The sequence below is a fragment of the Bombina bombina genome, chromosome 3 (genome assembly GCF_027579735.1).
Source record: "Bombina bombina isolate aBomBom1 chromosome 3, aBomBom1.pri, whole genome shotgun sequence".
NCBI lineage: Eukaryota > Metazoa > Chordata > Amphibia > Anura > Bombinatoridae > Bombina > Bombina bombina.
In genome coordinates, this window is record NC_069501.1 from 126,807,429 (window position 1) to 126,815,688 (window position 8,260).

An 8,260-nucleotide genomic window follows, 5' to 3' on the forward strand; every position below is an offset into this window, starting at 1 on the left:
GCATCTGGCCTGCAGTATACGTGCTGATGGCAGATGTCCTTTAAGAATTTTTATATTACCAAACTGTAAGTATCTAAGGTGAGATTAACAAGTTTGTAAGCTATTTGAGCAAGACATCTCATTACCACACTAGACTGTAAATACAGATCCTGCAGTGAGGTTAGGTCATTTTTCATATTTCTGTTGCACTTTTCCTTTACTTTCCCATTTCATAAAAATATTTAGCTTTAATTTGGTTCTGTATGTTTAAAGCTTTCTGTACTTTTCAAGGCTTATTGATATGATATAAAAATCATCTCTGTGACACTCAAACTTAAGTTATAACACTAACAATAAAGCATAATTACACTTACACTGCTAAAACTTTAATAAACTGATATTAAATGAAATTGAATGGCTTAAATCCACTCTCACTGCACATATCTGTATAATGTAATAATGTTAAGGATCTTGACGAAGGGAAAACAATAATATGATTAATATGTTTGCACTTATATCCGCAATGCCTTGATGTAGGGACACCAATAATACTACTAGGTTAAAAGCACCTTGCAACTGGTTTACAATTTTATCTGAGAACTGCAGCACCCTGGAACAAGGACTTCCATGTCTGTGACACTAAACTTGAATGTCTACAGTCACCGTGGGACAAGTACTACTGTTGGCATTTTTAAGCAGAAAGTCAGAGCGAGGCACAATATTTGATACATCATGGGATGGTCCTGCATTTTATACCTCAGATTAGAAACTGAAAAAATACTGCATTATAAGGTACAGTGTGTCATGCACCTATCGTCTTGCATTGGATGAAAAATCCTTGAGATGTGCATAGACTGATTCATACCTGGCAAGCAGTATAATGAAGACTGGAATACTGTATGTCAGTGGCAGGAAAATTGAAGATTTCAGAGGGACTAGTGTTATGTCACATGCTGAGTGCAGTCACATCAGGGATTTATTTTTTTTCTCTACACTGTAAGTACCCAGAGGTAAATTCTCCTTAAATACAAGATTGTAAGCTCTTTGAGCAAAGCACTAAAACACTAGATTTGTAAGCTCCTTGGAACAGGGTCTGCACTTACACCCATGGAAATCCTTTAGAGCAGGGACTACCATTGTACCAAATAAATGTATTGTTGTTAATATAGTGAGATAAACCCTCAATTTAATTAGATCAGCAAATAATAAATATACAATGGATAGAATATAAAAATTAACCCACAGAGTGTATTACTAATTAAAAATGCATTTTAATATTGCACCCCTGATACTCCTGTCAGTTTAAATCAGTGGTGTAGCAAACTGTGAAAAACACGAGGCTATAACACAGCATCAACCATAGGCAGCCTGTTTCGCTATTTTGGGACTCTTTCTCACTCAAGTCATTATGGTTGATGCTGATGTCCTCGAGCATCACACCCTTTGCTATAGGGCTCCCATTATATTGAAATGTATTTTGAATTATAAGTGTTGCAATTTTGCACAGATAAGTATATTTGTTTTTAGCTAAGATTAATACAATGGAGGGATGAGCCCCAAAAAGGCCAAACAGGCTGTCTATGGTTGGTGCTGCTGTTCTGCTCAAGCATTCATTTCATGCTTTGTCAGTGTGATTACGAATATGAATGTGATCATAAGCAAAACTGGGATATAGCCGTAAACCTAAAATCAATGCTTGAGTCCAATAACATAGCACCTACATCATACTGAAGAGCCCCAACGAGGGCGAAAGAACCTGCCTATAGTGAAACACCACTCTTTTTGTAGTGGGTTTGTATAAGCACAACTACTATAGAATAATAAGGCTTCCATATATCATAAGATTCAAGATTTTGCCTGATTTCCAAGTGCCCTTGACATATTAAAAGGGTTCCTACCTAAAACTATTAAATGATCAGATGTTCTGCACATATCTGCAATAAATATGTTTGTATATTTATATATGAGGAAACAAAGAATATATGTTGATCATAGCAGCAACTGGATCACCCAAAAACCCCTAGCAGTTATTTCCAAGCTTATTTCAGTGCAGGCCTCTATTTCCCAAGTTGCCTACTTGCCTCATTTGTCAGTGCCATAATGGTCTAGCTATCTATAATAGGACCACTACTCGGATAAACAGACAAGCCTCCCTTAGAAAATGTAACCTACACTGCATAAATGTAAACTTATAAATTCTCACATTTTCATATATGATGTAAAAAAACAAGCTCATCATACTGTAACACACCTAGTAAAGAAGGCTTAATTACAGTATACTGAGAACTTAAAAACAGCTGTATTAATACTTAGAAATCAGCTATTTAGATATTTTAAATTGCACTTTTGATGTCAAATATCTGGTGTCCGATCAAAGTAATTGCCAAAGAAAGAGGATAACTACATTATTTGTTTACAAACTGAATAATAAAATATGAATTTTTGCACATGTCTAGTAAATTGTTTATGCCTTGGTAAAAAAAATATAGGCCTAGATTACAAGTCTCGCAGCAAATCTATTGCGAAAACCCCGACAGAGAGCTCCTCTTCATGCAGTCTCCAGCAGCACACTGAAGATTGAATGCAAAGCAGCCAAAAAGAGAAAATATCCGCACCACCAAAGTTAAAAGTATCAAAGACTCTTCATTCAGCCAGATTGAATGCAAGGTACCCATTTTATATAAGGGTACCCTTGCATTCCTATAGGTTGATCTGATTCTTCAAATTCAAATTAGCCAATAGGATGAAAGCAGCTTTCATCCTATTGGCTAATTTGAATTTGTTCAGCCAATAGGAATGCAAGGGCACCCCTATATAAAAGGGGTACCTTGCATTCTATCTTCAGTGTGCGGCTGGAGACAGCATAAAGAGGAGCTTCTTTTCAATGCTCTGAAGAGGACCGACAACGCCGTCGACAGCGCCGAAGACTTCACAGCCGCCACCAGGATGAAGATAGAAGATGGACCGCGGTCTGAATGAAGATTGGAGGATATGGTCCCGCAATAGATTAAGATGGAGTGTCGTCGGGATGAAGATGGAGCGCCGCCCTTCATCATTGGTGATTACCTATTTTTGGGGTTAGTGTTAGGTTTTTATTTATTTATGGGGTGTTTTTTAAATACATTAGGGTTTTTTTTTATATTTATTAGGCAGAAAAAGAGCTGAATGCCCTTTTAAGGGCAATGCCCAACCAAGGAAATGGGTAGATTAGGTTTTTTTTTAGATAGGATTTTTTATTTTGGGGGATTGGGGGGCTGTAATGTTATGGGGTAATTGTTTTATTTTTTATGGAAAAGAGCTGTTAGCTTTAGAGCAATGCCCTACAAAAGGCTATTTTAAGGGCTATTGGTAGTTTATATGTAGATTAGAAGGGTTTTTTATTTTGGGGTGGGTTTTTTATTTTGGGGGGTATTAGAATAGGAATATTTCTTTATTATTTTGGATAATTTCACTTTTTATTTTTTGTAAGGGTAGGTTTTTATATTTTCTGTAATGTTAGGGGTTTTTATTTTTTTTAAGGGTAGGTTTTTTATTTTTTGTAATGTAATTTTAGTTGTTTTTTTTTTAGTTTAAGCTTAGGTTTTAATTTTGTTTTACAGGTAAGTTTTGTTTTAGAGATTTGTTGACTGCAAATCCATGATGCAAATCTCCGTTCTACCACATACCAAAGGTGCTTATTGAGATCTGGTGACTGTGGAGGCCATTGGAGTACAGTGAACTAATTGTCATGTCCAAGAAATCAGTTTGCGATGATTTGAGCTTTGTGAAATGGTGCATTATTCTGCTGAAAGTAGCCATCAGAAGATGGGTACACTGTAGTCATAAAGGGATGGACATGATCAGCAACAATACTCAGGTAGGCTGTGGCGTTTAAACGATGCTCAATTGGTACTTAGGGGCCCAAAGTGTACCAAGAAAATATCCCCCACACCATTACACCGCCACCACTAGCCTGAACCGTTGATACAAGGCAGGATGGATCCATGCTTTCATGTTGTTTTTACGCCAAATTCTGACCCTACCATCTGAATGTCACAGCTGAAATTGAGACTCATCAGACCAGACAACATTTTTCCAATCTTCTATTGTCCAATTTTGGTGAGCATGTGCAAATTGTAGCCTCAGTTTCCTGTTCTTAGCTGACAGGAGTGGCACCTGGTGTGGCCTTCTGCTGCTCTAGCCCATCTGCTTAAAGGTTCAACGTGTTGTGCGTTCACAAATGTTATTCTGCATACTGGGGTTGTAACAAGTTGTTATTTAAATTACTGTTGCCTTTCTATCATCTCGAACTAGTCTGCCCATTTTCCTTTGACCTCTGACATCAACAATGCATTTTCGTCCACACAACTGCAGCTCAATGGACATTTTCTCTTTTTTAGACCATTCTCTGTAAACCTTAGAGATGGTTGTGCGTGAAAATCCCATTAGATCAGCAGTTTTTTTAAATACTCACACCAGTCCATCTGGCACCAACAACCATGCCACGTTCAAAGTCACTTAAATCCCCTTTTTTCCTCATTCTGATGCTCGGTTTGAACTTAGACAAGTCGCCTTCACCCCGTCTAGATGGCTAAATGCATTGAGCTGCTGCCATGTGATTGGCTGATTATCAATTTGTGTTACCAAGCAATTGAACAGGTGTACCTAATAAAGGGGCCGGTGAGCGTATATATATATATATGTGTGTAAATATATATTTGTGCAAATATCCATCAGATGTACATTTAAATATCTCTTTAAGAATAAAGAGGAAATATTCTGCTATGCGCAAAACATTAGATTATGAAAGATGCAATATTATCTTCTTATGTTACGCTTTTAAATAACCACAATCGTGTTTGTGCGACTTGTGGGTGCTAGGTATTTTTTCAACTTTTTAAGCTCCATTGAAGTCTAGGGGGGAATGTGATTTTGCATTCGCAACTTCTCGAAGTCTATTTTTTTACCATGATGTTACGAACATGAGAGAGTAAACCTTTTACTTTTAGAAGTTTTAATGCTTGAACATGAGTGCAAACTACTGCTCCACTCGTAATCTAGCCCACAGCTGGTATTTGGCCATTCCAAGATCAGTGATATTGTTGTCTCCTTGACAAGCCTTTTTGTTCGCTACAATTTTAAAGTGAATGTCAATTTTCATGTGAAATTGCCCGGTTTTTAAAAACAGTGGCACGTTCATTCATGAAAATTGACATTGCACCGGATTTTAAAAATACTTACCTTTTTCTCTGAAACGCCGGATCGCCGTTCTGAAATGATGCCCCCGTCTGCTTCTTCCTGGTTAACTTACCCAGCAATGACGAAACCGGCTTCCTCCAATCACGGGGTTGCCTCAGGCAATGATTCCCCCGGGGGGGAGTCGTGATTGGAGGATACCGGAATTGTCATTGCTGACGTTTGAAGAGGCTTGCGACGGGCTGGTGAAGCACTGGAGTGGCTTCAAGAAGAAAAGGTAAGTATATTTTAAGAAAATGGGTGAAATGTAAACTTTCATGAATTAAAGTGCCCCTGTTTTTAATAGTATTTTTATAAACCAGACACTCATTCTTGAAAGTTTACATTCACTTTAAAGGGACATAATACTCATATGCTAAATTACTTGAAACTGATGCAGTATAACTGTAAAAAGCTGACAGGATCTCTATGTAAAAAAAGGAAGATATTTTACCTCACAATTTCCTCAGCTCAGCAGAGTAAGTTCTGTGTAAAAAGTTATACTCAATTGCTGCTCAGCTGAAGGTAAAAAAAAAAAAATGAAGAAATGAACTGCAGCCAATCAGCATCAACAGTGCTGAGGTCATGAACTCTTTTACTGTGATCTCATGAGATTTCACTTAACTCTCATGAGATTTCATTGTAAACTTCCTTAAGCTGAATAGGGAAATAAGATAAGAGTGCACGTAAGCTCGCTCCTTCCGCTGTCCCGGGACAGACATACTAATTTGCTGCTTAGAAGTCCTTTACAATGGGATGTGGCTACTGAGAAACTTTTGAGGTAAAATATCTTTCTTTTTTTACATAGAGATGTTCAGGTGATATTTTCTAGTCAGCTTTTTACAGCTCTACTGCATCACTTTCAATTGTTTAAACATTTGGGTATTATGGCCCTTTAAGCACAAAATACAGAGCAGGAGCTGTACATTTTTGCAGTGGGTACATTGGTCTTTATTATTACTGAGGCCTTTTTATATTTGTTATGTAACTTTTAAACTGTGTAAAAAAAACAACTGCAAATATGTAATCCAAAGTGCAAGCTACAGCTGTCAAAAGGCAGTAGCATCACTAATCTATGAAAGCTCACTGGTATTGAATATCTGGATACATACGTGTATATGGAGGGAGGCTTTTTGAAATGGATCTCCAAATTAAGAATACTGATAGAAATAATTTGCTGCAATATGGTAGCTATCATCCTGAAAATATATTTAAGGCTATTCCAAAAAGCCAGTTCACCAAGCACTGATACTTTGAATAAAATAAGATTTAAAGATACAAAAGAATTTGGTATATCTAAAAAAAGTACTTTTACACCTATAGTTACACATAGCACAGCTACCTATATGAATCTAGTACAGAGAGAGGTAGATAATCTCTTTAAGAGAGAGAGAAAAAAAATGGTACAAAAAAACAAAAAAGATAAAATCGCAATTGAATCTTTGAAGAAAAATAAAGAGATTACCATGAAAAAGGCTGACAAGGGCGGAGCCATTGTAGTCCTAAACAAAATAGACTACATTGGGGAGATCAATAGACAGTTAGCAGATAATCAGGTATACAAAGAGTTAACAAGAGATCCAACTGCCCAGATAAATAAGGAAATTGAAAATATTCTTAAATCAGTAGTAAAAAAAAAAAAATAACAGAGACAAATTTAAGGATGCCTTATATGTTACTGATCCTATCAAACCAGTGCTATATGTATTGCCCAAAATACATAAAGCAAAAGAAAAACCGCCTGGTAGGCCCCATTGTGGCAGGGATGGGGTCCATTTTTTCATCTATTTCTATTTTTTTGGACAAAGTGTTACAGCCATTTGTTAAAAAAACGACCTCCTATGTCAGAGATACAAATGATTTTTTATCCAAATTGAAAGATCTAGGATATATTAGAGAGAAATGTATATTATTTACACTGGATGTTTCCAGCTTATATACTTCTATCAAAAATACAAGTGGGATTGCAGCAGTAGAGAATATACTTAGATCTGTAAGTGATTATACTGAGGGGGAGACCTGTTTTTTGATTGAATTACTTTCTATCATACTGTACCATAACTATTTTCTATTTGGAGATATATATTATCTGCAAAAACAGGGGACCACAATGGGCTCCAACGTCGCCCCCACATACGCCAACATTTTCATGAATAGTTTTGAGGAATACTTTGTATATCCTCATAACTTGTTCCAACTCTATGGCGTCCTCCTGGTGGAGATACATTGATGATGTGTTTGGCGTGTGGGCTGGTGACGTTGGTAGCCTATTGCCTTTTGTGCAGGACTTAAATAATTCAGTCATAGGATTAAAATTCATTTTAAATATGAGTGAAATTGGTATTGAATATCTGGATACATACGTGTATATGGAGGGAGGCTTTTTGAAAACGGATCTCCATATTAAGAATACTGATAGAAATAATTTGCTGCAATATGGTAGCTATCATCCTGAAAATATATTTAAGGCTATTCCAAAAAGCCAGTTTACTAGAGTAAAACGTATAGTATCGGATAAGAATAAATGTAAACATAGATTGAAGCAAATGGCTAATAAATTTATTAACAGAAATTATCCCCCTATACTAATTGCTGAACAACTTAATGCAATCATTAATGACACAACAGAAATCAAGAAAAACAAAGAACAAGAGGCAAACCGTATGATCTTTGTTACACAATTTAATAGACTTAGTACTAAAATTACTGGCATTTTAAAAAAACATTGGTACATTCTGAGAGAGTGCAATCCTGAGGTTTCTGAATTTAAAGTAAATCCAATGGTAGGCTACAAAAGGAATCGGAGCATTAAGGATATGCTAGTTCATTCAGACATAGGTGGTAGCAAACAGAGTAGTCAGAGGACTATAGGTCCATAAAGAAGTGGATGTTACCCAGTAACTGCAGCTCTATGATAAAAGGGGAGAATTTTCACCATCCTATCGATGGAAGAAAATTTAAAATCAATAAATATCTAACTTGTAGGGCACCCTACTGTGTTTATCTTATCAAATGTCCATGTGGCCTAATCTACATTGGCGAGACCTGTAGAGAGGTAAGGGAGAGG